This window comes from Schistocerca nitens, chromosome 11 (genome assembly GCF_023898315.1).
Source record: "Schistocerca nitens isolate TAMUIC-IGC-003100 chromosome 11, iqSchNite1.1, whole genome shotgun sequence".
NCBI lineage: Eukaryota > Metazoa > Arthropoda > Insecta > Orthoptera > Acrididae > Schistocerca > Schistocerca nitens.
Window position 1 is genome coordinate 123847482 of NC_064624.1, and position 16258 is coordinate 123863739.

Sequence of the window (16258 nt, forward strand, 5' to 3'; positions counted from 1 at the left end):
TCAACTACCCTGGCCAGGAAGATCTCCGGATCTGTCCCCCATTGAGCATGTTTGGGACTGGATGAAGCGTCGTCGCACGCGGTCTGCACGTCCAGCACGAACGCTGGTCCAACTGAGGCGCCAGGTGGAAATGGCATGGCAAGCCGTTCCACAGGACTACATCCAGCATCTCTACGATCGTCTCCATGGGAGAATAGCAGCCTGCATTGCTGCGAAAGGTGGATATACACTGTACTAGTGCCGACATTGTGCATGCTCTGTTGCCTGTGTCTATGTGCCTGTGGTTCTGTCAGTGTGATCATGTGATGTATCTGACCCCAGGAATGTGTCAATAAAGTTTCCCCTTCCTGGGACAATGAATTCACGGTGTTCTTATTTCAATTTCCAGGAGTGTATAATGGGCACTGAAGAAGAAATGAGCCAGAGGCATAATTACAGAAACCAGTACCTCTATGTTAGAAGTATTGACACTGGCTGTTGAGACACTTGTCCCACTCTAACACAAGGCAGTGAATGGCTGTCTCATAAATTTCCTGGGGCTGCATTGTTAACCAGTTCCAGCTGGACGTCGCTGTCTACATGAGTGCAGGAAAAGTTATGCTGACATTCTTCTTTGACCAAGATGGCCCCCTTCTGATTCACTTACTGCAGCATGGGACAACAGTGAATGCCCGGCGTTACTCGCAAACCTTGACCACGCTTCAACAAGCGATCAAAGCAAAATGACCAGGCAATCTCCTGCACGGGGTCCTTCTGCTCCACGACAATGCAAAGCCTCATACGGCCAACACAATCGCGGCACTCCTGCAGTAATTCTAATGGGAGCTTCTTGACCACTCTCCATACAGTCTGGACCTCTCTCCCTTTGATTACGCCATTTTTGGTCCCCTTTAAAAGGCTCTGAGGGGCAAATGACTCACCTCGAATGTTGACGTCCAGCTGTACGTGCGAAACTGGTTAACATCGTAGCCCCGTGAAATTTATGAGACAGCTATTCACCACCTTGTGTCACATTGGGACAAGTGTCTCAACAGCCAGGGTCAATACTTCTAAGATACAGGTATTGGTTTCTGTAATTATGGCTCCGGTTCGTTTCTTTTTGAAAGCCCCTTAAATACCGAGGTTCTCGCTGAAGCCTTCACTGACTGTAATTATCCTCCCAACCTCGCACAAAAACAAATCTCCCGTGCCTTATCCTTCCAGTCTCCCACCACCTCACAAAGTCCCACAGTCCGACCACAGAGGAGCATTCCCCTCGTAACTCAGTACCACCCTGGACTGGAGCAACTGATTTACATTCTCCACCAGGGTTTCGATTACCTCTCATCGTGCCCTGATGTGAGAAATGTCCTGCCCACTATTCTCCCCACCCCTCCCACAATGGTATTCCGCCATTCACTGAACCTACACAATATACTTATCCATCCGTACACAACCCCTGCTCCCGGTCCCTTACCTCATGGCTCGTACACCTTTAATAGACCCAGATGCAAGACATGTCCCATACATCCTCCCACCACCACCTACTCCAGTCCGATCACTAACATCATCTATCCCATCAAAGGCAGGGCTACCTGTGAAACCAGTCATGTGATCTACAAGCTAAGCAGCAACCACTGTGCTGCATTCTATGTAGGCATGACAACCAACAAGCTGTCTGCATGAATGGCCACCCACAAACTGTGGCCAATAAACAACTGGACCACCCTGCTGCTGAACACAATGCCAAACATGATATCCTTCATTTAAATGACTGCTTCACAGCCTGTGCCATGTGGATCCTTCCCAGTAACACCAGCTTTTCTGAATTGCGTGGTTGGGAACTGTCCCTGCAATACATCCTATGTTGTTGTAACCCTCCTGGCCTCAAACTTCGTTACTGTCCTCACCCATCCAGCCCCTGTTCCCATTCCAGCAGTATACAGCTGTCATTCCACCATCACAGCCAGTCTTTTTATTTCCCTCCTTTTCCGCTATCTCCACCCCCCCCCCCCTCCCCACATCTCCCCTGCTCTCCGTCTAACCTGCAGCACTTCACTGTCTACCACCCCCACCATACTCTAGCTAGCCCTCCCCCTCCCCGCCCGAGCCTCCTCCTTACCCCCACCCAATCACCACTCCCCACTCCCATCATGCACTGGTGCTGCTGCTTGCAGTGTGGTTTCAGTTGCCTGAGACTGCAGTTTTGTGTGTGTGTGTGTGTGTGTGTGTGTGTGTGTGTTTCTGCTGTTACTGCCTTTCTACTGACAGTACAATATTCCCCACGTCCTTTTATACTGTCGCATCTGGATAATTTTGATTGGATAGTGTACTTGTGACATATTTCACTTGGTCTGAGAGCAGTACATATAATTGTAATATTCTCTCTTTTTAAAACCTGTAGCATGGAAAATGATTCAAAGAGGTAACTTTACTGAGTAAAGCACTTGTAACTTGCTTCCCTTGGAATGTTATCAGTCACAACACACACCCTCAATTAATTATGAGAAACACATACAGACTGGAAATGTAAGAGTGTCAGTGAAAATGAACCTACAGTTGTGGTCCATAAGAGTTTGGAGAGTGAAGCGAAAAACATGTTTTCATTCTAATAAAAGCTTTCAGTATTAGAATAATATTATATCGTAACAAACTTCCTGGCTGAAGTGCACTTATGGCGTACCAGGCTCTTCCACCACGTGCTGCTGTTGGCAGTTCGTCTGTCAACCATAACTAATGAGCTGATAGTATAAAATAACCTATAAGAATCACTGAAGCCAATGATTTTTTTCAGCATAAATTGTGATATGGCGAGTGGGAAGAAAAGTTGACGTGCTGACAGACCGACTTCTAGTGTAGCCTGGGGCTAGGTTGGAATGTGACAGTTCCATTGTGAGTTGATGAGGCCAAAGAATCTCAACATGAAAATACAATTGCCATCATAGATTGATGTGTAATGTAGCCCAACCTATATGTTTGTCATTGCAGTAACCTATTTGTATCACTTATTTCCGATTCTGCCAAAAGTTCTGATTGTGTGCTTAAATTTCTTCTACAGCTACATCCACATTGATATTCTGCAAGCTGCTCTATGGTGTGTGGCAGATGGTACCCTGTACCATTGCTAGTCATTTCCTTTCCTGTTCCACTCGCAAATAGATTGAAGACTGTCTATATGCCTATGTATGAGCCCTAATTTCTTGTATCTTATCTTTGTGGTCCTTACGCGCAATATATGTTGGTGGTAGTAGACTCATTTGGCAGTCAGCTTCAAATGTGGGTACTATAAATTTTCTCAGTAGTGTTTCTCGAAAAGAAGATCGCCTTCTCTCCAGAGATTCCCACTTGAGTTGCTGAAGCATCTCTGTAACATTTACATGTTGTTCAAACCTACCTGTAACAAATCTAGCAGTTTGCCTCTGAATTGTTCAACTGTCCTCCTTCATTCATGCCTGGTATGGATTCCAAACATTGGAGTGATATTCAAGAATGGGTCCAATCAGTGTCCTGTACGCAGTTTCCTTTACAGGTGAACTACACTTCTCTAAAATTCTCCCAATAAACCAAATGAAGTTAATCATCACCTTCCCTACCACAATCCTCAGGTACTCTTCCCATTTCATATCGCTTTGCAACATTACACCCAGATATTTAAACAACATGAACCATGGACCTTGCCATTGGTGGGGAGGCTTGCGTGCCTCAGCGATACAGATAGTCATACCGTAGGTGCAACCACAACGTAGGGGTGTCTGTTGAGAGGCCAGACAAACGTATGGTTCCTGAAGAGGGGCAGCAGCCTTTTCAGTAGTTGCAGGGGCAACAGTCTGGATGATTGTCTGATCTGGCCTTGTAACATTAACGAAAATGGCCTTGCTGAACTGGTATTGCAAATGCCTAAAAGCAAGGGTAAACTACAGCCATAATTTTTCCCGAAGGCATGCAGCTTTACTGTATGGTTAAATGATGATGGCGTCCTCTTGGGTAAAATATTCCGGCGGTAAAACAGCCTCCCATTCGGATCGCCAGGTGGGGACTACTCAGGAGGACATTGTTATCAAGAGAAACAAAACTGGCATTCTACGGATTGGAGCCTGGAATGTCCGATCCCTTAATCGGTTAGTTAGGTTAGAAAAAAAAGAGGGAAATGGATAGGCTAAAGTTAGATATAGTGGGAATTAGTGAAGTTCGGTGGCAGGAGGAACAAGACTTTTGGTCAGGTGAATACATGGTTATAAATACAAAATCAAATAGGGGTAATGCAGGAGTAGGTTTAATAATGAATAAAAGCTAGGAGCACAGGTAAGCTACTACGAACAGCATAGTGAATGCATTATTGTAGCCAAGATAGACACAAAGCCCATGCCTACTACAGTAGTACAAGTTTATATGCCAACTAGCTCCACAGATGATGAAGAGATTGAAGAAATGTATGATGAGATAAAAGAAATTATTCAGATAGTGAAGGAAGACGAAATTTTAATAGCCATGGGGGACTGGTATTTGATAGTACGAAAAGGAAGAGAAGGAAAAGTAGTAGGTGAATATGGAATGGGGGTAAGGAATGAAAGAGGAAGCTGTCTGGTAGGTAGAATTTTGCACAGAGCATAACTTAATCATAGCTAACACTTGGTTCAAGAATCATGAAAGAAGGTTGTATACATGGAAGAAGCCTGGAGATTCTGACAGGATTCAGATAGATTATATAATGGTATGACAGAGATTTAGGAACAAAGTTTTAAAATGTAAGGCATTTCCAGGGGCAGATGTGGACTCCGACCACAATCTATTGATTATGAACTGTAGGTTAAAACTGTAGAAACTGCAAAAAGGTGGGAATTTAAGGAGATGGGACCTGGATAAACTGAAAGAACCAGAGGTTGTAGAGTGTTCCAGAGAGAGTATTAGGGAATGACTGACAAGAATGGGCAAAGAAATACAGTAGAAGAAAAATGGGTAGCTTTGAGAGATGAAATAGTGAAGGCAGCAAAGGATCAAATAGGCAAAGACAAGGGGTAGTAGATATCCTTGGGTAACACAAGAGATATTGAATTTAATTGATGAGAGGAGAAAATATAAAAATGCAGTAAATGAAGTAGGCAAGAAGGAATACAGACGTCTTAAAAATGAGATCAACAGGAAGTGCAAAATGACTAAGCAGCGATGGCTAGAGGACAAACGTAAGGATGTAGGGGCTTATCTCACTAGGAGTAGGATAGATACTGCCTACAGAAAAATTAAGAGACCTTTGGAGAATAGAGAACCACTTGTATGAATGTCAAGAGCTCAGATGGAAAACCAGTTCTAAGCAAAGAAGGGAAGGCAGAAAGGTGGAAGGAGTATATAGAGGGTTTATACAAGGGCAATGTACTTGAGGACAATATTATGGAAATGGAAGAGGATGTAGATGAAGATGAAATAGGAGATATGATACTGTGTGAAGAGTTTGACAGAGCACTGAAAGACCTAAGTCAAACAAGATCGTGGGAGTAGACCACATTCCATTTGAATTACTGACAGCCTTGGGAGAGCCAACCCTGAAAAACTCTACCATCTGGTGAGCAAGATGTATGAGGCAGGTGAAATACCCTCAGACTCCAAGAAGAATATAATAATTCCAATCCCAAAGAAAGCAGATGTTGACAGATGTGAAAATTACTGAACTATCAGTTTAATAAGTCAAGGCTGCAAAATACTTACATGAATTATTTACAGATGAATGAAAAAACTAGTAGAAGCCGACCTCGGCGGAAGATCACTTTGGATTCTGTAGGAATGTTGGAACATGTGAGGCTATACTGACCCTGCGAATTATCTTAAGATAGATTAAGGAAAGCCAAACCTATGTTTGTAGCATTTGTAGATGTAGAGAAAGCTTTTGACAATGTTGACTGAAATACCCTCTTTCAAATTCTGAAGGTGGCAGGCATCAAATACAGGGAGAAAAATGCTATTTACAGTTTGTACAGAAATCAGATGGCTGTTAATAAGAGTAGAGGAACACGAAAGGGAAGCAGTGGTTGAGAAGGGAGTGAGACAAGATTGTAGCCTATCCCCGTTGTTATTCAATCTGTATATTGAGCAAGCAGTAAAGGAAACAAAAGAAAACTTTGGAGTAGGAATTAAAATCCACGGAGAAGAAATAAAAACTTTGAGGTTTGCCGATGACATTGTAATGTTGTCAGAGACAGCAAAGGACCTGGAAGAGCAGCTGAATGGAATAGACAGTGTCTTGAAAGGAGGATATAAGATGAACATCAACAAAAGCAAAACGAGGATAATGGAATGTAGTTGAATGAAATCAAGTGATGCTGAGGGAATTAGATTAGGAAATAAAACCTTAAAGCAGTGTATGAGTTTTGCTATTTGGGAAGCAAAATAACTGATGTTGGTCGAAGTAGAGAAGATATAAAATGTAGACTGTCAATGGCAAGGCAAGTGTTTCTGAAGAAGATAAATTTGTTAACACCGAGTATAGGTTTATGTGTCAGGAAGTCTGTTCTGTAAGTATTTGTATGGAGTTTAGCCATTTATGGAAGTGAAACATGGGCGATAAATAGTTTAGACAAGAAGAGAATAGGAGCTTTCGAAATGTGGTGCCACAGAAGAATGCTGACGATTAGATGGGTGGGTCACCTAACTAATGAGGAGGTACTGAACAGAATTGGGGAGAAGAGGAATTTGTGGTACAACTTGACTAGAAGAAGAGATCAGTTGGTAGGACATGTTCTGGGGCATCAAGGGATCACCAATTTAGTACTGGAGGGCAGTGTGGAGGGTAAAAATCGTAGAGGGAGACCAAGAGATGAATACACTAAGCAGAGTCAGAAGGATGTAGGCTGCAGTAGGTACTGGGAGATGAAGAAGCTTGCACAGGATAGAGTAGCATGGAGAGCTGCATCAAACCAGTCTCTGGACTGAAGACCACAACAACAACACGACTGTGTGAAGCAGTACACTACTACTTATTGAACTTTACAGGTTTGTTCTTCCTACTCATCCACATTAACTTACATTTTTTCCAAATTTAAAGCTCACTGCCATTCATCACACCAACTAGAAATTTTGTCTAAGTCGTCTTGTATCTTCCTACAGTCACTCGACTTCAACACCTTACCATACACCACAGTGTCATCAGCAAACAACCACAGAGTCTTGTCCACCAAATGATTTATGTGTATAGAGAACAATTGTGATTCTCTCACACTTTCCTGGGGCACTCCTGATGACACCCTGGTCACTGATGAACACTCACTGTCAAGGACAACATACTGGGTTCTATTACTCAAGAAGTCTTTGAGCCACTCACATATCTGTGAACTAATTCCATATGCTCATACTTTCGTTGACAGCCTGCGATGGGGCACTGTGTCAAATGCTTTCTGGAAATGTAGAAATATGGAACCTGTATGTTATCCATCATCCATAGTTCACGGTCCATCATGTGAGAAAAGGGCAAGCTGTGTTTTGTACAAGTGATGCTTTCTAAAACCCTGTTGATTCATGGGCATAAGCTTCTCAATCTCAAGAAAATTTATTATATTCAAACTGAGAATATGGCTAAGGATTCTGCAGCAAACCATAGTTAGGGATATTGATCTGTAATTTTGTGGATCCATTCTTTTACCCTTCATATATACAGGAGGCACCTGCACTTTTTCCTAGTCACTTGGGATTTTGTGCTGGGCAAGAGATTTGCAATAAATACAAGCCAGGTAAGGGGCTGATGCAATAGAGTACCTTTGTAAAACCAAATCGGGATTCCATCCGGACTTGGTGACTTATTTGCTTTCAAATCTTTCAGTTTTTTCTCCACACCAGGGATGCTTATTTTCGTGTTGTCCATATGGCAGTCAGTCCGATGGTCAAATGACTGTATGTTTGTACAATTCCCCTGTGTGAACAATTTCTTGAACATGAAATTTAAAACTTGGGCTTTCGTTTTGCCATCTTCAACTGCCACATCAGACTGGTCAACAAGGGACTGATTGGAAGCCTGAGACCCACTTAGCGATTTCACATAGGACCAGAATTTTCTTGGGTTTTCTGCCAAATCTTTTGCTAAAGTATGACAGTGCCAGTTGTGCTTTGCACATAGATCTTTTCACAGATGCCTGAATCTCTACTAACCTTTTCTTGTTGTCATTTGTGCATTCTATTTTGAACCGAAACTGTAACAGCCTCTGTTTCCTCAACATGTTTCAAATTTTGTTATTAAACCATGATGGGTCTTTCCCATCCTTTATGCACTTACTAGGCACATAACATTCCAGATCACAATTTACAGTCTGCATGAACTTTGCCCATAATGCCTCTACGTGCATCTTACTGGAACTGAGTGACATCAATTCACTCTCTAAGTGACATGTTAACAAGTGCTTATCTGCTCTTTCTAGTAGAAACACTCTCCTAACTTTCTTGACTGATTTATTAATTTTCATAACCAGAGTTGCTACAATTACATCATGATCATTAATCCCTGTTCCTATACTGACATTGTCGATAAGATCTGGCCTGTTTGTGGTTACAAGATCTAAAATATTTCCGTTGTGTGTGGGCTGCTGAGCTAGCTGCTCAAGACAGTTTTCAAAAAACATGTTCAGTAGTATTCCGCACGACTGTTCATCTCTACCACCTGCAATGATTCCATAGACGTCCCAGTCTGTACTTTGTAGGTTGAAGTCACCTCCAACTAGTACTGCATGATCTGGGTAATTATGAAAGACTACAGACTGTAGACTTTCTTTGAATGGCTCTAGAACTGTCACAGTGGAATTTGGTAGCTGGTAAAAACATCCAACAATTAACTTGGTTTCACCTACACCTGTTACATATGACCCGATAACCTCACTTTCGCCCTCCACCTCGGACTCAATAGAGACAATATTTTTGTCAACCGCATGAACACCCCCCCCCCCCCTCCCATGGCCTATAATTTGTCTTTCTGATACACATTCCATGACTCACTACATATCTCAGAGCTTTCCACTTTGGGTTTTAGCCAGCTCTCACTCCCAAGAATAATTTGATCGCAAGAGCTTTCCTGGACAGCGGTAAATTCGAGAACTTTGTTATGAATATTTTGACAGTTTCCTTGTAAAATTTGGCAGTCAAAGTGTCTTTAATCTGAACGCGGTCTGACTTCCTTTGCTGCACATCAACTGGCAAGTGTTTATCAGAGTACCTCAAACTATCGTCTAGCCTAAAAATCCTCACGTGCACTCCACAAGTACTCTACTACCCGAGTAGCTGCATCCTTTGTGTAGTGCACCCGTGATCTATTCAACGAGTGCTACAAATCCCCAACTGATAATGCAGGTCTAGAAATCTGCAGCCAAGACCACCACAGAGGCCTTTGGCTGAGGCCCTCAACTCGGCTCCAAATCAAAGGACCCCATCAGCTCTGGGAACAATGCTGCATATGGCGAGCTCTGCTTGCACCCTCTGTGCGAGGCCAGCAGTCTTCACCACCTCCGCCACCCACCTGTATGAACTGGGGAGAGATGTGGTTCGTGCTGACGTGGGCCACAACTTGCAGACGACTACCGTATTTACTCGAATCTAAGCCACACTTTTTTTCTGGTTTTTGTAATCCAAAGAACCGCCTGCGGCTTAGAATCAAGTGCAAAGTAAGCGGAAGTTCAGAAAAATGTTGGTAGGTTCCGCCACAACTAACTTCTGCCGTCGAATATATGTAGCGCTACACAGGCATGTTTTGCAGGCACAACAATAAATATTGGCGCCAAAACCTCTGCGTCAGTAAATAAATTTAAAAAAAAAAGGTGGAAGACGAGCTTTTTTCTCCGCCCCGAGTTTCCACCACTGCATTTTCATACATTATCCGACGAAGTAAATACAAATTCTGTATTGTTCATCTTCGAATGTAGCAGCATTTCAGTGTACTACGAAAATCTGACTGGCAAGACTGTTTGGGATGTGTGTCAATATGGCCAACTCTATGTTCTGAATTTTTTCCTACCTGTGAGATGATATGGTTGCTAATAAGAACTTTTTGAATTGTGAATCACATGCAGTATTCTCTTCACCATAAGAATAATACGAATATAAACATTTTGCCATGTATTCTTTCGTGTTTGCTGCTATCTCATTTAAGTCCTGTCTGCTTAATAAACTACGAAACTAGAGTGAGACAACAGCAAACGCGGAAGAATATACATATCATGTCATGTTTATATCCGTATTATTCTTATGCTTAATAGTGATAGTCAGAAATGAAGCACAGCAATTGACTAGATTTTTAAATCTAAGATGACCCTAATTTCTGTGCAGAATGTAATGTACTAAAGAGGCGTCTGCAAAGATTTTCAAACGGAGAAAAATTTTTACTAAACTCTTGTTCAGGACATCTATCATACGCAGTCTATTATTTGGTTCTTGTTGATCATTATCAAAGAAAGCAGCAGTGTAAGTAACAACAAATAGCAGTCTCTTGCCATTGTTTTGCTAATGAGACGATTTCTCTCTCTTTTTTTTAATTGTAAGCGGCGGTAGCGCGCACAAAAGCAAGCCATGCCGCGAGCGGCGACAGGACGTAAACACTCATTATCAGAATGTGACAAACAATACATGACACAGTACAATAATGCATTTTCAGGTTAGAGTGACGTAAACACCTATAACAAAGAAAGCAGTGCTTATCAGATCAAAGAAAAATAAGAAATCAATTCAAACCAGACGAAGCACGTGAAAAAGGAAGGGTTCCCATATAAATACGGACGGGGCACCTGATACACAGCAACGGCTACCTGGTAAAGCTTAACTGCTAAGCTTACGACTCGAACCAAACTACTGTAGCTGTATCGCCATTCATTTGACCTAAATTGTGTCTCATATTACAATGGACCAACTTTGTTTCTATTTGGAGGTGCGGCCTAAAACTTTTCTCTCCCCTTGAATTTCGAGTCTCAAATTTCAGTTGCGGTTTAGATTCGGTATTTTTTTTTCCCACTTGCTTTCGAGTCTCATTTTTCAGGTGCGGCTTAGATTCGAGTAAATACGGTACACGCTGCATGCTCAGTAGCCGCAGTCAGGGCTGCCTCTACATCTCGGATGACACCCCTGGCAGACACACCAGGTGCACATTGGCTTTCTTTCCAGACCTGAACGCTATCTGCCTTACGTCATCATCATTTCCTTGGGCCTTTGTCCCACTGCAATGTGGGGTCAGCCTCGTTACTATGAATTTGGCAATGTTAGTGTCAGAGGGTGGGCAGATGTCCTTCCTGTTGCCACCCCGTACCCCTCAGGACAAAATTAGTGTACCCCAGCTGTCGGTGTCTAGTGTAAGCCATGAAATAACGCAAAGGTTTTTTCAAATGTCTGTGAGTCGTGTAACTGAGGCGGGACATGGGACCAGCCCAGTATTCACCTAGTGGGATGTGGAAAACCGCCTAATACCACATCCAGGCTGGCCGGCACACTGGGCCTCGTCGTTAATCCACCGGGCGGACTCGATCTGGGGCCGGCGCACTTACCCGAGTCCAGGAAGCAACGCATTAGTGCTCTCAGCTGACCTGGCAGGTGTATCTGTCTTACTTAGTGGAACAAAATACAAGCTAACTTTATTTACAAATCGTAGGAAATTATGAACTAACATTCTGATTGGCTACCAACAGCTTCAACAACTGACTTATGATTCACTATGTTGATTTCCCGTGATTCATCATGTGAGCAATTCCCCACAGCAGCATGTAGTGGAAGAGCCATGATACACCATAACTGCATTTTTATCAACTTCCCTTTTGAAATGGCCATTAGATTTAGAAATGCCATTTTGCTTATAATTATATGCAGAGTCGATCCAATTTTTATCATGAGTTACCAATAAATACTTTAGGTCCACCTGTCCCTGCCTTTTGGGTAAGTGTTAGCTTTTGCTTTAATTTAACTTCCAATAATACCTCACCAGCTGAATTTTGAGTGTTAACTCCTACAAAGACTGCACTGCTGATTGTGCGGTTACAGACTTCTTTTTGATGTTTGCAGTACATTCTGCTTCAGCAATGGGAACTTACTTCTCTATGAGAAATGGTACATTGTGTACGTGAATGTTGATTTATTAAATTACTTCATCAGCTTGATTTGAACTTGGAGACTGACTCCAATATTGCACATTTTAGGAGCATTATGAGTCCTTTTTGTGTGGAATGAACTGTTAGCTGGTTGGTAATATTTAGGAGGCTATCTGGGTGCAAATATGCAGCAGCCCAAAACCATTGCACATTGTCTGTTGCCGGGCACACATGTTACCTGCTTCATTGGTTTCGTGCTGTCACCTCTCTAACATCCAGAGGACTCTGAAACACACAACAAACCACAAGAAGTACCATTATTGTACCATATCTAATGTTAATGCATTACGAGCCACACTTGAAAACATTGCCTCTGAAATGCACACCAAACAATGTCCACAGTTTTTATACCATACCTCTATGTTAATCTATTACATCAATCCAATCTCACTTATTTTCCAGTACGACATCGTAAGTGGTGATCCTGCTAATCTATTTAGTACATCCAATTTTTGTACTGGTACATTACTTAACAGAAAGCTTCTTTCAAATGATGTTGTTAGCCTGGTCTTTTACATTTCCTATAGTTTGCAAGACTCCCGTAGGTATATTTGTCTTTTTTTATGTCATAATAACAGGAGGTATTGAAACTTCCTGGCAGATGAAAACTGTGTGCCAGACCGAGACTTGAACTCGGGACCTTTGCCTTTCGCGGGCAAGTGCTCTTCCATCTGGTAGAGCAATTGACCACGAAAGGCAAAGGTCCCGAGTTCGAGTCTCAGTTCGGCAGACAGTTTTAATCTGCCAGGAAGTTTCATATCAGCGCACACTCCACTGCAGAGTGAAAATCTCATTCTGATTACAGGAGTTATTGTCACTGTTATTAAAAAAGAATTCTGTGACCATGCTGACCAATATTAACTGATTCCTGAAGGTCTGAGTGATGATTACTAAACATCTCTACTTGAGTGCTGAATACAGTTTTAGATTAATTATGGCAATTTATTAAATAACTAACTTCAAAACTTACTATGACAAAAAGAGGAATGAGAATAGTGTTTTTCATTCCTTTTGCTGAGTAATATGTAGTATGAAACACATCGAACATTATTTCAAGTGTGCGTGAGTAATGTTAACGGGACGTAAGCAAGCCACCAGCAAATAGTGTCACGCTCTGTGAGAGAAGGGCTGTGCAGCCAGAATTGTTAGTTAAAAGTATGTATCATATTGTTAGCAGTAATTACTGGCTTTTGCGGATACTGTGCGTTATGATGAGCTTAGCCTAAGAATGAGGTGTCCATACTAATTATGTACAGTGAAAGTATATTACAATTTTCCTTATGAAATGTCTTCAGTGTCTTATAGTCAACCCATTTTTACATATCCACAGTACAATTAATGATATCATACAAATAATTTATTGTTTACATACCTAGCGTCCATTGTAAGCTTGTTCTAAGAAGAACATGAAACTATAGATCAGGGATAGTCAACCTTTTTTTCCTGCTGCCCACTTTTGTGTGTCTGTTAATAACAAAATTTTGTAACCACTTGCGGGTTCCACAGTATGATGATTTATAAAATAGGGAAGTAACTTCACTTTACAAAATTTACAAAGCAGAGTTACAGCAAGATAAAACGCATAAAAGTATTTACTTACCAAATACTTTGTCATCGAGGTTTCTACAGCTGCTGCCATCTCTCGCATCTCAGTCTCCATCGTTCATGGTCATACTAGTCTCCTTCATTAAGAACTATATATGACGGTAGTTGTTCCCGAAAGAACAGTTACCGTCGATGACCATGCAGCTTTGCTAGAAATGAAATGATAATTAAATAGACACCCTAGCTGCAAGCAGGCGTTGATGCACTTCATTGGGGACATATTGAAAATGTGTGCCCCGACCGGGACTCGAACCCGGGATCTCCTGCTTACATGGCAGACGCTCTATCCATCTGAGCCACCGCAGGCACAGAGGATAGTGCGTCTGCAGGGACTTATCCCTTGCACGCTCCCCGTGAGATCCACATTCCCAACATGTCCACAACACTACATTCGTAGTGCGTTTAATAGATGTTTGCCCATCATACTCATTACTCGTGGCAGATTAATCTACCAAGTCCCGTACGAGTTCGGGCATAGCGTGTCCGTTTGCACAAGAAGGTCAATGGCCGGGAAGCCATATTTTAACTATATATGACGGTAGTATCTGTTCCCGAAAGAACAGTTACCGTGGATGACCATGCCTGTTTGCAGCTAGGGTGTCCATTTAATTACCATTTCATTTCTAGCAAAGCTGCATGGTCATCCACGGTAACTGTTCTTTCGGGGACAGATACTACCGTCATATATAGTTAAAATATGGCTTCCCGGCCATTGACCTTCTTGTGCGAACGGACACGCTATGCCCGAACTCTTACGGGACTTGGTAGATTAATCTGCCACGAGTAATGAGTATGATGGGCAAACATCTATTAGGCGCACTACAAATGTAGTGGTGTGGACATGGGAATGTGGGTCTCACGGGGAGCGTGCAAGGGATAAATCCCTGAAGACGCACTATCCTCTGTGCCCGCAGTGGCTCAGATGGATAGAGCGTCTGCCATGTAAGCAGGAGATCCCGGGTTCGAGTCCCGGTCGGGGCACACATTTTCAACATGTCCCCAATGAAGTGCATCAACGCCTGCTTGCAGCTAGGGTGTCTATTTAATTACCATTTCATATCTAGCAAAGCTGCATGGTCATCGACGGTAACTGTTCTTTCTGGAACAGATACTACCGCCATATATAGTTAAAAATATGGGTTCCCGGCCTTTGACCTTCTTGTGCGAACGCACACGCTATGCCCGAACTCTTACGGGACTTGGTAGATTAATCTGCCACGAGTAATGAGTATGATGGGCAAACATCTATTAGGCGCACTACGCATGTAGTGTTGTGGACATGTTGGGAATGTGGATCTCACAGGGAGCGTGCAAGGGATAACTCCCTGCAGACGCACTATCCTCTGTGCCTGCGGTGGCTCAGATGGATAGAGCGTCTGCCATGTAAGCAGGAGATCCCGGGTTCGAGTCCCGGTCGGGGCACACATTTTCAACATGTCCCCAATGAAGTGCATCAACGCCTGCTTGCAGCTAGGGTGTCTATTTAATTATCATTTCCTTCATTAAGACTTCTTGCCGCCATTGCTTCGTTGACGTCATCTTCCCAGCATCTCGCAGGTCTACCGCACTTTCTTCTTTGATGTGGAGTCCATTGCCATACACATTTTGGCCATCTTGTGTCTGGCATATGCTGTAAGTGACCATACCAGAATCGGCGCTTCCTTTCTGTGTAGTCTAGGATTGTGCTTCCGACATTAATAACCTCTCTGATCCTATCATTTCTAATATGATCAAGCCTGGAATATCCACAAATCCGTCTCCAGAAATCCATCTTGACAGCCAGCAGGAAATCTTTCTGCCTCTGCGTTAGTTCCCACAACTCTGCACCATATGTTGTGATTCTTTCAATAATTGTGTGGTAGATGCTATGTTTTGTTCTGCGCGTTATGTTGTTGTTCCAGAGAATACCATTTAGTTGTTTTATGGCTCGCTTGCCCTGCCCCATTTTATTGTTTATATCATCCATATCATCTATCTTAGAAGCTGAATTAAGGAAAGGCAAACCTACGTTCCTAGCATTTGTAGACTTAGAGAAAGCTTTTGACAATGTTGACTGGAATACTCTCTTTCAAATTCTGAAGGTGGCAGGGGTAAAACATAGGGAGCGAAAAGCTATTTACAATTTGTACAGAAACCAGATGGCAGTTATAAGAGTCGAGGGACATCAAAGGGAAGCAGTGGTTGGGAAGGGAGTGAGACAGGGTTGTAGCCTCTCCCTGATGTTATTCAATATGTATATTGAGCAAGCAGTAAAGGAAACAAAAGAAAAATTCGGAGTAGGTATTAAAATCCATGGAGAAGAAGTAAAAACTTTGAGGTTCGCCGATGACATTGTAATTCTGTCAGAGACAGCAAAGGACTTGGAAGAGCAGTTGAACGGAATGGATAGTGTCTCGAAAGGAGGATATAAGATGAATGTCAACAAAAGCAAAAAAAGGATAATGGAATGCAGTCAAATTAAGTTGGGTGATGCTGAGGGAATTAGATTAGGAAATGAGACACTTAAAGTAGTAAAGGAGTTTTGCTATTTTGGGACCAAAATAACTGATGATGGTCGAAGTAGAGAGGACATAAAATGTAGA

The 16258-nt window shown here is 42.5% G+C and overlaps 1 long non-coding RNA gene and 2 other non-coding genes across 3 annotated transcripts in view; 2 read left to right on the forward strand and 1 right to left on the reverse strand.

The window, feature by feature from the left end:
• The window catches only part of LOC126213430 (uncharacterized), a 363820-nt gene that overhangs the window by 306248 nt on the left and 41314 nt on the right, over positions 1-16258 (forward strand). The window lies entirely within an intron of this gene.
• On the reverse strand, positions 13909-13983 carry Trnat-ugu (transfer RNA threonine (anticodon UGU)). Its single transcript has one exon. It is a non-coding gene; the product is annotated as a tRNA-Thr (tRNA).
• On the forward strand, positions 15024-15098 carry Trnat-ugu (transfer RNA threonine (anticodon UGU)). The gene has a single exon. It is a non-coding gene; the product is annotated as a tRNA-Thr (tRNA).